The sequence below is a fragment of the Narcine bancroftii genome, chromosome 1 (assembly GCF_036971445.1).
Source record: "Narcine bancroftii isolate sNarBan1 chromosome 1, sNarBan1.hap1, whole genome shotgun sequence".
NCBI classification, from domain to species: Eukaryota; Metazoa; Chordata; class Chondrichthyes; order Torpediniformes; family Narcinidae; genus Narcine; species Narcine bancroftii.
The window spans coordinates 174,667,941-174,685,127 of NC_091469.1; positions in this window are offsets into that span (position 1 = coordinate 174,667,941).

The window sequence follows — 17,187 nt, forward strand, 5'->3', positions numbered from 1 at the left end:
CCCTTCATCTGATTCCCTGCCTCTGATTCCCCGCCTCTGATTCCCCACCTCTGATTCCCCACCTCTGATTCCCCGCCTCTGATTCCCTGCCTCTGATTCCCCATATCTGATTCCCCGCCTCTGATTCCCTGCCTCTGATTCCCCGCCTCTTGATTCCCCGCCTCTGATTCCCCACCTCTGATTCCCTGCCTCTGATAACCTGCCTCTGATTCCCTGCCTCTGATTCCCGGCCTCTGAATCCCCACCTCTGTTTCCCCGTGTCCGATTCCGCACCCATGTTTCACCACCTCTGTTGCTCTGCTTCAGATTTCCCGGCTCAGATTCACCGGCTCTGATTCCGCACCTCTGATTCCACGCCTCTCTTTCTGTGTCTCTGATTCCCCGCCTCTGATTCCACGCCTCTAATTACCCGCCTCTGATACCCTGCCTCTCTTTCCCTGCCTCTATATCCGTGCCTCTTTCTCTGCATCTCGTTTCCCACATCTCATTTCCCCCTTCTGATAACCCGCATCAGATTCCCTGCCACAGATTCCCTGCCTCAGATACCCTGCCTCAGATTCCCTGCATGAGATTCCCTTCATCTGATTCCCTGCCTCTGATTCCCCGCGGCTGATTCCCTGCATCTGATTCCCCGCCTCTGTTTACCCGCCTGTTTCCCCGCCTCTGATTCACCACCTCATATTCGCCACCTCAGGTTCCCTGCCTCTGATTCCCTGCCTCTGATTCCCTGCCTCTGATTCCCTGCATCTGATTGCCCGCCTCTGATACCCTGCCTCTGATTCCCCGCCTCTGATTCCCCGCCTCTGATTCCCCGCCTCTGATTTCCCACCTCTGATTCCTCACTTCTGATTCCCCGCCTCTGATTCCCCGTCTCTGATTCCACGCCTCTGATTCCCCGCCTCTGAATCAGCGCCTCTGATTCCCCGCCTCTGATACCCCGCCTCTGATTCCCCGCCTCTGATTCCCTGCATCTGATTCCCCGCCTCAGATTCCCCGCCTCTGATTCCCCGACTCTGATTCCCCGCCTCTGATTCCCCGCCTCAGATTCCCCGCCTCTGATTCCCCGCCTCTGATTCCCCGCCTATGTTTACCCGCCTCTGTTTACCCGCCTGTTTTCCCGCCTCTGATTGCCCACCTCAGATTCACTGCCTCAGATTCCCTGCCTCAGATTCCCTGCCTCTGATTCCCTGCCTCTGATTCCCTGCATCTGATTGCCCGCCTCCGATTACCTGCCTCTGATTCCCCGCCTCTGATTCCCCACCTCTGATTCCCCACTTCTGATTCCCCGCCTCTGATTCCCTGCATCAGATTCCCCGCCTCAGATTCCCCGCCTCTGATTCCCCGACTCTGATTCCCCACCTCTGATTCCCCGCCTCTGATTCCCCGCCTCTGATTCCCCTCCTCTGATACCCTGCCTCTGATTCCCCACCTCTGATTCCCCGCATCTGATTCCCCGCCTTTGATTCCCCGCCTCTGATTCCCTGCCTCTGATTCCGCGCCTCTGATTCCCCGCCTATGTTTACCCACCTCTGTTTACCCACCTGTTTCCCCGCCTCTGATTCCGCACCTCAGATTCCCTGCCTCAGATTCCCCGCCTCTGATTCTCTGCCTCTGAATCCCCACCTCTGATTCCCCACCTCTGATTCCCCACTTCTGATTCCCCGCCTCTGATTCCCCGCCTCTGATTCCCCGCCTCTGATTCCCCGCCTCTGATTCCCCACCTCTGATTCAGTGCCTCCCTTTCCGCTCAACTTTCCTGGCCTACTTTTCCCCACATATCTTTCCCCGCCTCTGATTTCCCGCCTCTGATTCCACGCCTCTGATTCCCCGCCTATGTTTACCCGCCTCTGTTTACCCGCTTGTTTTCCCTCCTCTGATTCCCCACCACAGATTCCCTGCCTCAGATTCCCTGCCTCAGATTCCCTGCATCAGATTCCCTTCATTTGATTCCCTGCGTCTGATTCCCTGCCTCTGATTCCCTGCATCTGATTGCCCGCCTCTGATTCCCCGCCTCTGATTCCCCGCCTCTGATTCCCCACCTCTGATTCCCCACTTCTGATTCCCCGCCTCTGATTCCCCGCCTCTGATTCCCCGCCTCTGATTCACCGCCTCTGATTCCCCGCCTCTGATTCCCCGCCTCTGATTCCCCACTTCTGATTGCCCGCCTCTGATTCCACGCCTCTGATTCCCCGCCTCTGATTCCCCACCTCTGATTCCCCACTTCTGATTCCCCACCTCTGATTCCCCGCCTCTGATTCCACGCCTCTGATTCCCCACCTCTGATTCCCCACTTCTGATTCCCCACCTCTGATTCTCCGCCTCTGATACCCTGCCTCTGATAACTTTTTACTGATTCCCTGCCTCAGATTCCCTGCCTCCGATTCCCTGCCTCAGATTCCCTGCCTCAGATTCCCTGCATCAGAATCCCTTCATCTGATTCCCTTCCTCTGATTCCCCGCCTCTAATTCCCCGCCTCTGATTCCCCACCTCTGTCTCTACGCCTCTATTTTGCCTGCACTCTTTCCCCTCCACTCTTTCTGTGCCTCTCTTTCTCTCCCTCAATTTCAACAACTCTGTTTGATCTGTTCTGTGTACCTAATTTTCAACACACAAGTTCCAACCACTATGTTTCGCCCATCTCTTTCGCTGCCTCTATTTATGCAGCTATGTTTACCCGCTTCTGTTTACCCGCCTGTTTCCCCACATCTCTTTCCCCACCTCTGATTCCACGCCTCTGATTCCCCGCCTCTGATTCCCCGCCTCTGATTCCCCGCCTCTGATTCACCGCCTCCCTTTCCGCGCAACTTTCCTGGCCTACGTTTCCCCACATCTCTTTCCCCACCTCTGATTCCATGCTTCAGATTTGCCGCCTCTGATTTCCTGCCTCTGATTCCCTGCCTCTGATTCCCTGCCTCTGATTTCCCACCTCTGATTCCCCCCTCTGATTCCCCGCCTCTGATTCCCAGCCTCTGATTCCCCACCTCTGATTCCCCGCCTCTGATTCCCTGCCTCTCTTTCCCTACCTCTATTTCCGTGCCTCTTTCTCTGCATCTCGTTTCCCACATCTCATTTCCCCCTTCTGATAACCCGCATCAGATTCCCTGCCACAGATTCCCTGCCTCAGATTCCCTGCCTCAGATTCCCTGCATCAGATTCCCTTCATATGATTCCCTGCCTCTGATTCCACGCCTCTGATTCCCCACCTCTGATTCCCTGCCTCAGATTCCCTGCCTCTGATTCCCTGCCTCTGATTCCCTGCCTCTGATTTCCTGCATCTGATTGCCCGCCTCTGATTCTCCGCCTCTGATTCCCCGCCTCTGATTCCCCGCCTCTGATTCCCCGCCTCTTGATTCCCCGCCTCTGATTCCCCACCTCTGATTCCCTGCCTCTGATAACCTGCCTCTGATTCCCTGCCTCTGATTCCCGGCCTCTGAATCCCCACCTCTGATTCCCCGTGTCCGATTCCGCACCCATGTTTCACCACCTCTGTTGCTCTGCTTCTGATTTCCCGGCTCAGATTCACCGGCTCTGATTCCGCACCTCTGATTCCACGCCTCTCTTTCTGTGTCTCTGATTCCCTGCCTCTGATTCCACGCCTCTGATTACCCGCCTCTGATACCCTGCCTCTCTTTCCCTGCCTCTATATCCGTGCCTCTTTCTCTGCATCTCGTTTCCCACATCTCATTTCCCCCTTCTGATAACCCGCATCAGATTCCCTGCCACAGATTCCCTGCCTCAGATACCCTGCCTCAGATTCCCTGCATGAGATTCCCTTCATCTGATTCCCTGCCTCTGATTCCCCGCGGCTGATTCCCTGCATCTGATTCCCCGCCTCAGTTTACCCGCCTGTTTCCCCACCTCTGATTCACCACCTCATATTCGCCACCTCAGGTTCCCTGCCTCTGATTCCCTGCCTCTGATTCCCTGCCTCTGATTCCCTGCATCTGATTGCCCGCCTCTGATACCCTGCCTCTGATTCCCCGCCTCTGATTCCCCGCCTCTGATTCCCCGCCTCTGATTTCCCACCTCTGATTCCCCACTTCTGATTCCCCGCCTCTGATTCCCCGTCTCTGATTCCACGCCTCTGATTCCCCGCCTCTGATTCAGCGCCTCTGATTCCCCGCCTCTGATACCCCGCCTCTGATTCCCCGCCTCTGATTCCCTGCATCTGATTCCCCGCCTCAGATTCCCCGCCTCTGATTCCCCGACTCTGATTCCCCGCCTCTGATTCCCCGCCTCAGATTCCACGCCTCTGATTCCCCGCCTCTGATTCCCCGCCTATGTTTACCCGCCTCTGTTTACCCGCCTGTTTTCCCGCCTCTGATTTCCCACCTCAGATTCCCTGCCTCAGATTCCCTGCCTCAGATTCCCTGCCTCTGATTCCCTGCCTCTGATTCCCTGCATCTGATTGCCCGCCTCCGATTACCTGCCTCTGATTCCCCGCCTCTGATTCCCCACCTCTGATTCCCCACTTCTGATTCCCCGCCTCTGATTCCCCGCGTCTGATTCCCCGCCTCTGATTCACCGCCTCTGATTCCCCGCCTCTGATTCCCCGCCTCTGATTCCCCACCTCTGATTGCCCCGCCTCTGATTCGCTGATTCTGATTCCCCGCCTCTGATTCCCCACCTCTGATTCCCCACTTCTGATTTCCCGCCTCTGATTCCCCGCCTCTGATTCCCCGCCTCTGATTCCCCGCCTCTGATTCCCCGCCTCTGATTCCCCGCCTCTGATTCCCCTCCTCTGATACCTCGCCTCTGATTCCCCACCTCTGATTCCCCGCATCTGATTACCCGCCTCTGATTCCCAACCTCTGATTCCCTGCCTCTGATTCCGCGCCTCTGATTCCGCGCCTCTGATTCCCCGCCTATGTTTACCCACCTCTGTTTACCCACCTGTTTCCCCGCCTCTGATTCCGCACCTCAGATTCCCTGCCTCAGATTCCCCGCCTCTGATTCTCTGCCTCTGAATCCCCGCCTCTGATTCCCCACCTCTGATTCCCCACTTCTGATTCCCCACCTCTGATTCCCCGCCTCTGATTCCCTGCCTCTCTTTCCCTACCTCTATTTCCGTGCCTCTTTCTCTGCATCTCGTTTCCCACATCTCATTTCCCCCTTCTGATAACCCGCATCAGATTCCCTGCCACAGATTCCCTGCCTCAGATTCCCTGCCTCTGATTCCCCGCCTATGTTTACCCACCTCTGTTTACCCACCTGTTTCCCCGCCTCTGATTCCCCGCCTCTGATTCTCCGCCTCTGATTCCCCGCCTCTGATTCCCCGCCTCTGATTCCCCGCCTCTGATTCCCCGCCTCTGATTCCCCTCCTCTGATACCCCGCCTCTGATTCCCCACCTCTGATTCCCCGCATCTGATTCCCCGCCTCTGATTCCCCGCCTCTGATTCCCTGCCTCTGATTCCGCGCCTCTGATTCCCCGCCTATGTTTACCAACCTCTGTTTACCCACCTGTTTCCCCGCCTCTGATTCCGCACCTCAGATTCCCTGCCTCAGATTCCCCGCCTCTGATTCTCTGCCTCTGAATCCCCACCTCTGATTCCCCACCTCTGATTCCCCACTTCTGATTCCCCGCCTCTGATTCCCCGCCTCTGATTCCCCGCCTCTGATTCCCCGCCTCTGATTCCCCACATCTGATTCAGTGCCTCCCTTTCCGCTCAACTTTCCTGGCCTACTTTTCCCCACATATCTTTCCCCGCCTCTGATTTCCCGCCTCTGATTCCACGCCTCTGATTCCCCGCCTATGTTTACCCGCCTCTGTTTACCCGCCTGTTTTCCCTCCTCTTATTCCCCACCACAGATTCCCTGCCTCAGATTCCCTGCCTCAGATTCCCTGCTTCAGATTCCCTTCATTTGATTCCCTGCGTCTGATTCCCTGCCTCTGATTCCCTGCATCTGATTGCCCGCCTCTGATTCCCCGCCTCTGATTCCCCGCCTCTGATTCCCCACCTCTGATTCCCCACTTCTGATTCCCCGCCTCTGATTCCCCGCCTCTGATTCCCCGCCTCTGATTCACCGCCTCTGATTCCCCGCCTCTGATTCCCCGCCTCTGATTCCCCACTTCTGATTGCCCGCCTCTGATTCCACGCCTCTGATTCCCCGCCTCTGATTCCCCACCTCTGATTCCCCACTTCTGATTCCCCACCTCTGATTCCCCGCCTCTGATTCCCCGCCTCTGATTCGCCGCCTCTGATTCCCCGCCTCTGATTTCCCACCTCTGATTCGCTGCCTCTGATAACCTGCCTCTGATTCCCTGCCTCTGATTCTCTGCCTCTGATTCCCGGCCTCTGAGTCCCCACCTCTGATTCCCCGTGTCCGATTCCGCACCCATGTTTCACCACCTCTGTTGCTCTGCTTCTGATTTCCCGGCTCAGATTCACCGGCTCTGATTCTGCACCTCTGATTCCACGCCTCTCTTTCTGTGTCTCTGATTCCCCGCCTCTGATTCCACGCCTCTGATTACCCGCCTCTGATACCCTGCCTCTCTTTCCCTGCCTCTATATCCGTGCCTCTTTCTCTGCATCTCGTTTCCCACATCTCATTTCCCCCTTCTGATAACCCGCATCAGATTCCCTGCCACAGATTCGCTGCCTCACATTCCCTGCCTCAGATTCCCTGCATCAGATTCCCTTCATCTGATTCCCTGCCTCTGATTCCCCGCCTCTGATTCCCCACCTCTGATTCCCCACCTCTGATTCCCCGCCTCTGATTCCCTGCCTCTGATTCCCCATATCTGATTCCCCGCCTCTGATTCCGCAACTCTGATTCCCCGCTTCTGATTCCCCAGCTCTGAATCCCCGCCTCTGATTCCCCGCGTCTGATTCCCTGCCTCTGATTCCCCGCCTCTGATTCCCCATCTGTGATTCACAACCTCTGATGCCCCACCTCTGATTCCCCATATCTGATTCCCTGCCTCTGATTCCCCGCCTCTGATTCCCCACCTCTGTTTCCCCATATCTGATTCCCCGCCTCTGATTCCCCAACTCTAATACCCCGCCTCTGATTCCCCAGCTCTGATTCCCCGCCTCTGATTCCCCGCATCTGATTCCCTGCCTCTGATTCCCCACCTCTGATTCCCCATATCTGATTCCCCGCCTCTGTTTCCCAATATCTAAGTCCCCACCTCTGATTCCCCAAATCTGATTCCCCACCTCTGATTCCCCAGCTCTGATTCCCCGCCTCTGATTCCCCGCATCTGATACCCTGCATCTGATTCCAAGCCTCTGATTCCCTGCCTCTGATTCCCAACCTCTGATTCCCCACCTCTGATTCACCATATCTGATTCCCCGCCTCTGTTTCCCCGCCTCGGATTCCCCGCCTCTGTTTCCCCATATCTGATTCCCGGCCTCTGATTCCCCGCCTCTGATTCCCCATATCTGATTCCCTGCCTCTGATTCCCCAACTCTGATTCCCCGCCTCTGATTCCCCAGCTCTGAATCCCCGCCTCTGATTCCCCGCGTCTGATTCCCTGCCTCTGATTCCCCGCCTTGATTCCCCATTTCTGATTCACAACCTCTGATTCCCCACCTCTGATTCCCTATATTTGATTCCCCGCCTCTTTTTCTCCGCCTCTGATTCCCCGCCTCTGATTCCCCATATCTGATTCCCCGCCTCTGATTGCCCACCTCTGATTCCCGGCCTCTGATTCGCCAGCTCTGATTCCCCGCCTCTGATTCCCCGCATCTGATTCCCTGCCTCTGATTCCCCGCCTCTGATTCCCCATCTCTGATTCCCCGCCTCTGATTCCCCAACTCTAATACCCCGCCTCTGATTCCCCAGCTCTGATTCCCCGCCTCTGATTCCCCGCATCTGATTCCCTGCCTCTGATTCCCCACCTCTGATTCCCCAGCTCTGATTCCCCGCCTCTGATTCCCTGCATCCGATTCCCCATATCTGATTCCCCGCCTCTGTTTCCCCGCCTCTAATTCCCCGCCTCTGTTTCCCCATATCTGATTCCCGCCTCTGATTCCCAACTATGATTCCCCGCTTCTGATTCCCCAGCTCTGAATCCCTGCCTCTGATTCCCCGCGTTCTATTCCCTGCCTCTGATTCCCCGCCTGTGATTCCCCATCACTGATTCACCACCTCTGATTCCCTACCTCTGATTCCCCATATCTAATTCCCCGCCTCTGTTTGCCCGCCTCTGATTCCCCGCCTCTGTTTCCCCATATCTGATTCCCCGCCTCTGAATCCCCAACTCTGATTCCCTGCCTCAGATTCCCCAGCTCTGATTCCCCGCCTTTGATTCCCCCCGTCTGATTCCCAGCCTCTGAATCCCCGTGTCTGATTTCCTGCCTCTGATTACCCGCCTCTGATACCCTGCCTCTCTTTCCCTGCCTCTATATCCGTGCCTCTTTCTCTGCATCTCGTTTCCCACATCTCATTTCCCCCTTCTGATAAACCGCATCAGATTCCCTGCCACAGATTCCCTGCCTCAGATTCCCTGCCTCAGATTCCCTGCATCAGATTCCCTTCATCTGATTCCCTGCCTCTGATTCCCCGCCTCTGATTCCCCACCTCTGATTCCCCACCTCTGATTCCCCGCCTCTGATTCCCTGCCTCTGATTCCCCATATCTGATTCCCCGCCTCTGATTCCCTGCCTCTGATTCCCCGCCTCTTGATTCCCCGCCTCTGATTCCCCACCTCTGATTCCCTGCCTCTGATAACCTGCCTCTGATTCCCTGCCTCTGATTCCCGGCCTCTGAATCCCCACCTCTGTTTCCCCGTGTCCGATTCCGCACCCATGTTTCACCACCTCTGTTGCTCTGCTTCAGATTTCCCGGCTCAGATTCACCGGCTCTGATTCCGCACCTCTGATTCCACGCCTCTCTTTCTGTGTCTCTGATTCCCCGCCTCTGATTCCACGCCTCTAATTACCCGCCTCTGATACCCTGCCTCTCTTTCCCTGCCTCTATATCCGTGCCTCTTTCTCTGCATCTCGTTTCCCACATCTCATTTCCCCCTTCTGATAACCCGCATCAGATTCCCTGCCACAGATTCCCTGCCTCAGATACCCTGCCTCAGATTCCCTGCATGAGATTCCCTTCATCTGATTCCCTGCCTCTGATTCCCCGCGGCTGATTCCCTGCATCTGATTCCCCGCCTCTGTTTACCCGCCTGTTTCCCCGCCTCTGATTCACCACCTCATATTCGCCACCTCAGGTTCCCTGCCTCTGATTCCCTGCCTCTGATTCCCTGCCTCTGATTCCCTGCATCTGATTGCCCGCCTCTGATACCCTGCCTCTGATTCCCCGCCTCTGATTCCCCGCCTCTGATTCCCCGCCTCTGATTTCCCACCTCTGATTCCCCACTTCTGATTCCCCGCCTCTGATTCCCCGTCTCTGATTCCACGCCTCTGATTCCCCGCCTCTGAATCAGCGCCTCTGATTCCCCGCCTCTGATACCCTGCCTCTGATTCCCTGCCTCTGATTCCCTGCCTCTGATTCCCTGCCTCTGATTCCCTGCATCTGATTCCCCGCCTCAGATTCCCCGCCTCTGATTCCCCGCCTCTGATTCCCCGCCTATGTTTACCCGCCTCTGTTTACCCGCCTGTTTTCCCGCCTCTGATTGCCCACCTCAGATTCACTGCCTCAGATTCCCTGCCTCAGATTCCCTGCCTCTGATTCCCTGCCTCTGATTCCCTGCATCTGATTGCCCGCCTCCGATTACCTGCCTCTGATTCCCCGCCTCTGATTCCCCACCTCTGATTCCCCACTTCTGATTCCCCGCCTCTGATTCCCTGCATCAGATTCCCCGCCTCAGATTCCCCGCCTCTGATTCCCCGACTCTGATTCCCCACCTCTGATTCCCCGCCTCTGATTCCCCGCCTCTGATTCCCCTCCTCTGATACCCTGCCTCTGATTCCCCACCTCTGATTCCCCGCATCTGATTCCCCGCCTTTGATTCCCCGCCTCTGATTCCCTGCCTCTGATTCCGCGCCTCTGATTCCCCGCCTATGTTTACCCACCTCTGTTTACCCACCTGTTTCCCCGCCTCTGATTCCGCACCTCAGATTCCCTGCCTCAGATTCCCCGCCTCTGATTCTCTGCCTCTGAATCCCCACCTCTGATTCCCCACCTCTGATTCCCCACTTCTGATTCCCCGCCTCTGATTCCCCACCTCTGATTCCCCGCCTCTGATTCCCCGCCTCTGATTCCCCACCTCTGATTCAGTGCCTCCCTTTCCGCTCAACTTTCCTGGCCTACTTTTCCCCACATATCTTTCCCCGCCTCTGATTTCCCGCCTCTGATTCCACGCCTCTGATTCCCCGCCTATGTTTACCCGCCTCTGTTTACCCGCTTGTTTTCCCTCCTCTGATTCCCCACCACAGATTCCCTGCCTCAGATTCCCTGCCTCAGATTCCCTGCATCAGATTCCCTTCATTTGATTCCCTGCGTCTGATTCCCTGCCTCTGATTCCCTGCATCTGATTGCCCGCCTCTGATTCCCCGCCTCTGATTCCCCGCCTCTGATTCCCCACCTCTGATTCCCCACTTCTGATTCCCCGCCTCTGATTCCCCGCCTCTGATTCCCCGCCTCTGATTCACCGCCTCTGATTCCCCGCCTCTGATTCCCCGCCTCTGATTCCCCACTTCTGATTGCCCGCCTCTGATTCCACGCCTCTGATTCCCCGCCTCTGATTCCCCACCTCTGATTCCCCACTTCTGATTCCCCACCTCTGATTCCCCGCCTCTGATTCCACGCCTCTGATTCCCCACCTCTGATTCCCCACTTCTGATTCCCCACCTCTGATTCTCCGCCTCTGATACCCTGCCTCTGATAACTTTTTACTGATTCCCTGCCTCAGATTCCCTGCCTCCGATTCCCTGCCTCAGATTCCCTGCCTCAGATTCCCTGCATCAGAATCCCTTCATCTGATTCCCTTCCTCTGATTCCCCGCCTCTAATTCCCCGCCTCTGATTCCCCACCTCTGTCTCTACGCCTCTATTTTGCCTGCACTCTTTCCCCTCCACTCTTTCTGTGCCTCTCTTTCTCTCCCTCAATTTCAACAACTCTGTTTGATCTGTTCTGTGTACCTAATTTTCAACACACAAGTTCCAACCACTATGTTTCGCCCATCTCTTTCGCTGCCTCTATTTATGCAGCTATGTTTACCCGCTTCTGTTTACCCGCCTGTTTCCCCACATCTCTTTCCCCACCTCTGATTCCACGCCTCTGATTCCCCGCCTCTGATTCCCCGCCTCTGATTCCCCGCCTCTGATTCACCGCCTCCCTTTCCGCGCAACTTTCCTGCCCTACGTTTCCCCACATCTCTTTCCCCACCTCTGATTCCATGCTTCAGATTTGCCGCCTCTGATTTCCTGCCTCTGATTCCCCGCCTCTGATTCCCAGCCTCTGATTCCCCACCTCTGATTCCCCGCCTCTGATTCCCTGCCTCTCTTTCCCTACCTCTATTTCCGTGCCTCTTTCTCTGCATCTCGTTTCCCACATCTCATTTCCCCCTTCTGATAACCCGCATCAGATTCCCTGCCACAGATTCCCTGCCTCAGATTCCCTGCCTCAGATTCCCTGCATCAGATTCCCTTCATATGATTCCCTGCCTCTGATTCCACGCCTCTGATTCCCCACCTCTGATTCCCTGCCTCAGATTCCCTGCCTCTGATTCCCTGCCTCTGATTCCCTGCCTCTGATTTCCTGCATCTGATTGCCCGCCTCTGATTCTCCGCCTCTGATTCCCCGCCTCTGATTCCCCGCCTCTGATTCCCCGCCTCTTGATTCCCCGCCTCTGATTCCCCACCTCTGATTCCCTGCCTCTGATAACCTGCCTCTGATTCCCTGCCTCTGATTCCCGGCCTCTGAATCCCCACCTCTGATTCCCCGTGTCCGATTCCGCACCCATGTTTCACCACCTCTGTTGCTCTGCTTCTGATTTCCCGGCTCAGATTCACCGGCTCTGATTCCGCACCTCTGATTCCACGCCTCTCTTTCTGTGTCTCTGATTCCCTGCCTCTGATTCCACGCCTCTGATTACCCGCCTCTGATACCCTGCCTCTCTTTCCCTGCCTCTATATCCGTGCCTCTTTCTCTGCATCTCGTTTCCCACATCTCATTTCCCCCTTCTGATAACCCGCATCAGATTCCCTGCCACAGATTCCCTGCCTCAGATACCCTGCCTCAGATTCCCTGCATGAGATTCCCTTCATCTGATTCCCTGCCTCTGATTCCCCGCGGCTGATTCCCTGCATCTGATTCCCCGCCTCAGTTTACCCGCCTGTTTCCCCGCCTCTGATTCACCACCTCATATTCGCCACCTCAGGTTCCCTGCCTCTGATTCCCTGCCTCTGATTCCCTGCCTCTGATTCCCTGCATCTGATTGCCCGCCTCTGATACTCTGCCTCTGATTCCCCGCCTCTGATTCCCCGCCTCTGATTCCCCGCCTCTGATTTCCCACCTCTGATTCCCCACTTCTGATTCCCCGCCTCTGATTCCCCGTCTCTGATTCCACGCCTCTGATTCCCCGCCTCTGATTCAGCGCCTCTGATTCCCCGCCTCTGATACCCCGCCTCTGATTCCCCGCCTCTGATTCCCTGCATCTGATTCCCCGCCTCAGATTCCCCGCCTCTGATTCCCCGACTCTGATTCCCCGCCTCTGATTCCCCGCCTCAGATTCCACGCCTCTGATTCCCCGCCTCTGATTCCCCGCCTATGTTTACCCGCCTCTGTTTACCCGCCTGTTTTCCCGCCTCTGATTTCCCACCTCAGATTCCCTGCCTCAGATTCCCTGCCTCAGATTCCCTGCCTCTGATTCCCTGCCTCTGATTCCCTGCATCTGATTGCCCGCCTCCGATTACCTGCCTCTGATTCCCCGCCTCTGATTCCCCACCTCTGATTCCCCACTTCTGATTCCCCGCCTCTGATTCCCCGCGTCTGATTCCCCGCCTCTGATTCACCGCCTCTGATTCCCCGCCTCTGATTCCCCGCCTCTGATTCCCCACCTCTGATTGCCCCGCCTCTGATTCGCTGATTCTGATTCCCCGCCTCTGATTCCCCACCTCTGATTCCCCACTTCTGATTCCCCGCCTCTGATTCCCCGCCTCTGATTCCCCGCCTCTGATTCCCCGCCTCTGATTCCCCTCCTCTGATACCTCGCCTCTGATTCCCCACCTCTGATTCCCCGCATCTGATTACCCGCCTCTGATTCCCGGCCTCTGAGTCCCCACCTCTGATTCCCCGTGTCCGATTCCGCACCCATGTTTCACCACCTCTGTTGCTCTGCTTCTGATTTCCCGGCTCAGATTCACCGGCTCTGATTCCGCACCTCTGATTCCACGCCTCTCTTTCTGTGTCTCTGATTCCCCGCCTCTGATTCCACGCCTCTGATTACCCGCCTCTGATACCCTGCCTCTCTTTCCCTGCCTCTATATCCGTGCCTCTTTCTCTGCATCTCGTTTCCCACATCTCATTTCCCCCTTCTGATAACCCGCATCAGATTCCCTGCCACAGATTCGCTGCCTCACATTCCCTGCCTCAGATTCCCTGCATCAGATTCCCTTCATCTGATTCCCTGCCTCTGATTCCCCGCCTCTGATTCCCCACCTCTGATTCCCCACCTCTGATTCCCCGCCTCTGATTCCCTGCCTCTGATTCCCCATATCTGATTCCCCGCCTCTGATTCCGCAACTCTGATTCCCCGCTTCTGATTCCCCAGCTCTGAATCCCCGCCTCTGATTCCCCGCGTCTGATTCCCTGCCTCTGATTCCCCGCCTCTGATTCCCCATCTGTGATTCACAACCTCTGATGCCCCACCTCTGATTCCCCATATCTGATTCCCTGCCTCTGATTCCCCGCCTCTGATTCCCCACCTCTGTTTCCCCATATCTGATTCCCCGCCTCTGATTCCCCAACTCTAATACCCCGCCTCTGATTCCCCAGCTCTGATTCCCCGCCTCTGATTCCCCGCATCTGATTCCCTGCCTCTGATTCCCCACCTCTGATTCCCCATATCTGATTCCCCGCCTCTGTTTCCCAATATCTAAGTCCCCACCTCTGATTCCCCAAATCTGATTCCCCACCTCTGATTCCCCAGCTCTGATTCCCCGCCTCTGATTCCCCGCATCTGATACCCTGCATCTGATTCCAAGCCTCTGATTCCCTGCCTCTGATTCCCAACCTCTGATTCCCCACCTCTGATTCACCATATCTGATTCCCCGCCTCTGTTTCCCCGCCTCGGATTCCCCGCCTCTGTTTCCCCATATCTGATTCCCGGCCTCTGATTCCCCGCCTCTGATTCCCCATATCTGATTCCCTGCCTCTGATTCCCCAACTCTGATTCCCCGCCTCTGATTCCCCAGCTCTGAATCCCCGCCTCTGATTCCCCGCGTCTGATTCCCTGCCTCTGATTCCCCGCCTTGATTCCCCATTTCTGATTCACAACCTCTGATTCCCCACCTCTGATTCCCTATATTTGATTCCCCGCCTCTTTTTCTCCGCCTCTGATTCCCCGCCTCTGATTCCCCATATCTGATTCCCCGCCTCTGATTGCCCACCTCTGATTCCCGGCCTCTGATTCGCCAGCTCTGATTCCCCGCCTCTGATTCCCCGCATCTGATTCCCTGCCTCTGATTCCCCGCCTCTGATTCCCCATCTCTGATTCACCGCCTTTGATTCGCACCTCTGATTCCCCATATCTGATTCCCCACCTCTGTTTCCCCGCCTCTGATTCCCCGCCTCTGATTCTCCATATCTCATTCCCCGCCTCTGAATCCCCATCTCTGATTCCCGGACTCTGATTCCCCTCCTCTGATTCCCGGCCTCTTATTCCCAGCATCTGATTCCCGTCCTCTGATTCCCGGCCTCTGATTCCCCGCTTCTGATTCCCTGCCTCTGATTCCCCATCTCTGATTCCGCACATCTGATTCCCTGCCTCTGATTCCCCACCTCTGATTCCCCATATCTGATTCCCCGCCTCTGTTTCCCCGCCTCTGATTCCCCGCCTCTGTTTCCCTATATCTAATACCCCACCTCTGATGCCCCAACTCTGATTCCCCGCCTCTGATTCCCCAGCTCTGATTCCCCGCCTCTGATTCCCTGCATCCGATTCCCCATATCTGATTCCCCGCCTCTGTTTCCCCGCCTCTAATTCCCCGCCTCTGTTTCCCCATATCTGATTCCCGCCTCTGATTCCCAACTATGATTCCCCGCTTCTGATTCCCCAGCTCTGAATCCCTGCCTCTGATTCCCCGCGTTCTATTCCCTGCCTCTGATTCCCCGCCTGTGATTCCCCATCACTGATTCACCACCTCTGATTCCCTACCTCTGATTCCCCATATCTAATTCCCCGCCTCTGTTTGCCCGCCTCTGATTCCCCGCCTCTGTTTCCCCATATCTGATTCCCCGCCTCTGAATCCCCAACTCTGATTCCCTGCCTCAGATTCCCCAGCTCTGATTCCCCGCCTTTGATTCCCCCCGTATGATTCCCAGCCTCTGAATCCCCGTGTCTGATTTCCTGCCTCTGATTACCCGCCTCTGATACCCTGCCTCTCTTTCCCTGCCTCTATATCCGTGCCTCTTTCTCTGCATCTCGTTTCCCACATCTCATTTCCCCCTTCTGATAAACCGCATCAGATTCCCTGCCACAGATTCCCTGCCTCAGATTCCCTGCCTCAGATTCCCTGCATCAGATTCCCTTCATCTGATTCCCTGCCTCTGATTCCCCGCCTCTGATTCCCCACCTCTGATTCCCCACCTCTGATTCCCCGCCTCTGATTCCCTGCCTCTGATTCCCCATATCTGATTCCCCGCGTCTGATTCCCTGCCTCTGATTCCCCGCCTCTTGATTCCCCGCCTCTGATTCCCCACCTCTGATTCCCTGCCTCTGATAACCTGCCTCTGATTCCCTGCCTCTGATTCCCGGCCTCTGAATCCCCACCTCTGTTTCCCCGTGTCCGATTCCGCACCCATGTTTCACCACCTCTGTTGCTCTGCTTCAGATTTCCCGGCTCAGATTCACCGGCTCTGATTCCACGCCTCTAATTACCCGCCTCTGATACCCTGCCTCTCTTTCCCTGCCTCTATATCCGTGCCTCTTTCTCTGCATCTCGTTTCCCACATCTCATTTCCCCCTTCTGATAACCCGCATCAGATTCCCTGCCACAGATTCCCTGCCTCAGATACCCTGCCTCAGATTCCCTGCATGAGATTCCCTTCATCTGATTCCCTGCCTCTGATTCCCCGCGGCTGATTCCCTGCATCTGATTCCCCGCCTCTGTTTACCCGCCTGTTTCCCCGCCTCTGATTCACCACCTCATATTCGCCACCTCAGGTTCCCTGCCTCTGATTCCCTGCCTCTGATTCCCTGCCTCTGATTCCCTGCATCTGATTGCCCGCCTCTGATACCCTGCCTCTGATTCCCCGCCTCTGATTCCCCGCCTCTGATTCCCCGCCTCTGATTTCCCACCTCTGATTCCCCACTTCTGATTCCCCGCCTCTGATTCCCCGTCTCTGATTCCACGCCTCTGATTCCCCGCCTCTGAATCAGCGCCTCTGATTCCCCGCCTCTGATACCCCGCCTCTGATTCCCCGCCTCTGATTCCCTGCATCTGATTCCCCGCCTCAGATTCCCCGCCTCTGATTCCCCGACTCTGATTCCCCGCCTCTGATTCCCCGCCTCAGATTCCCCGCCTCTGATTCCCCGCCTCTGATTCCCCGCCTATGTTTACCCGCCTCTGTTTACCCGCCTGTTTTCCCGCCTCTGATTGCCCACCTCAGATTCACTGCCTCAGATTCCCTGCCTCAGATTCCCTGCCTCTGATTCCCTGCCTCTGATTCCCTGCATCTGATTGCCCGCCTCCGATTACCTGCCTCTGATTCCCCGCCTCTGATTCCCCACCTCTGATTCCCCACTTCTGATTCCCCGCCTCTGATTCCCTGCATCAGATTCCCCGCCTCAGATTCCCCGCCTCTGATTCCCCGACTCTGATTCCCCACCTCTGATTCCCCGCCTCTGATTCCCCGCCTCTGATTCCCCTCCTCTGATACCCTGCCTCTGATTCCCCACCTCTGATTCCCCGCATCTGATTCCCCGCCTTTGATTCCCCGCCTCTGATTCCCTGCCTCTGATTCCGCGCCTCTGATTCCCCGCCTATGTTTACCCACCTCTGTTTACCCACCTGTTTCCCCGCCTCTGATTCCGCACCTCAGATTCCCTGCCTCAGA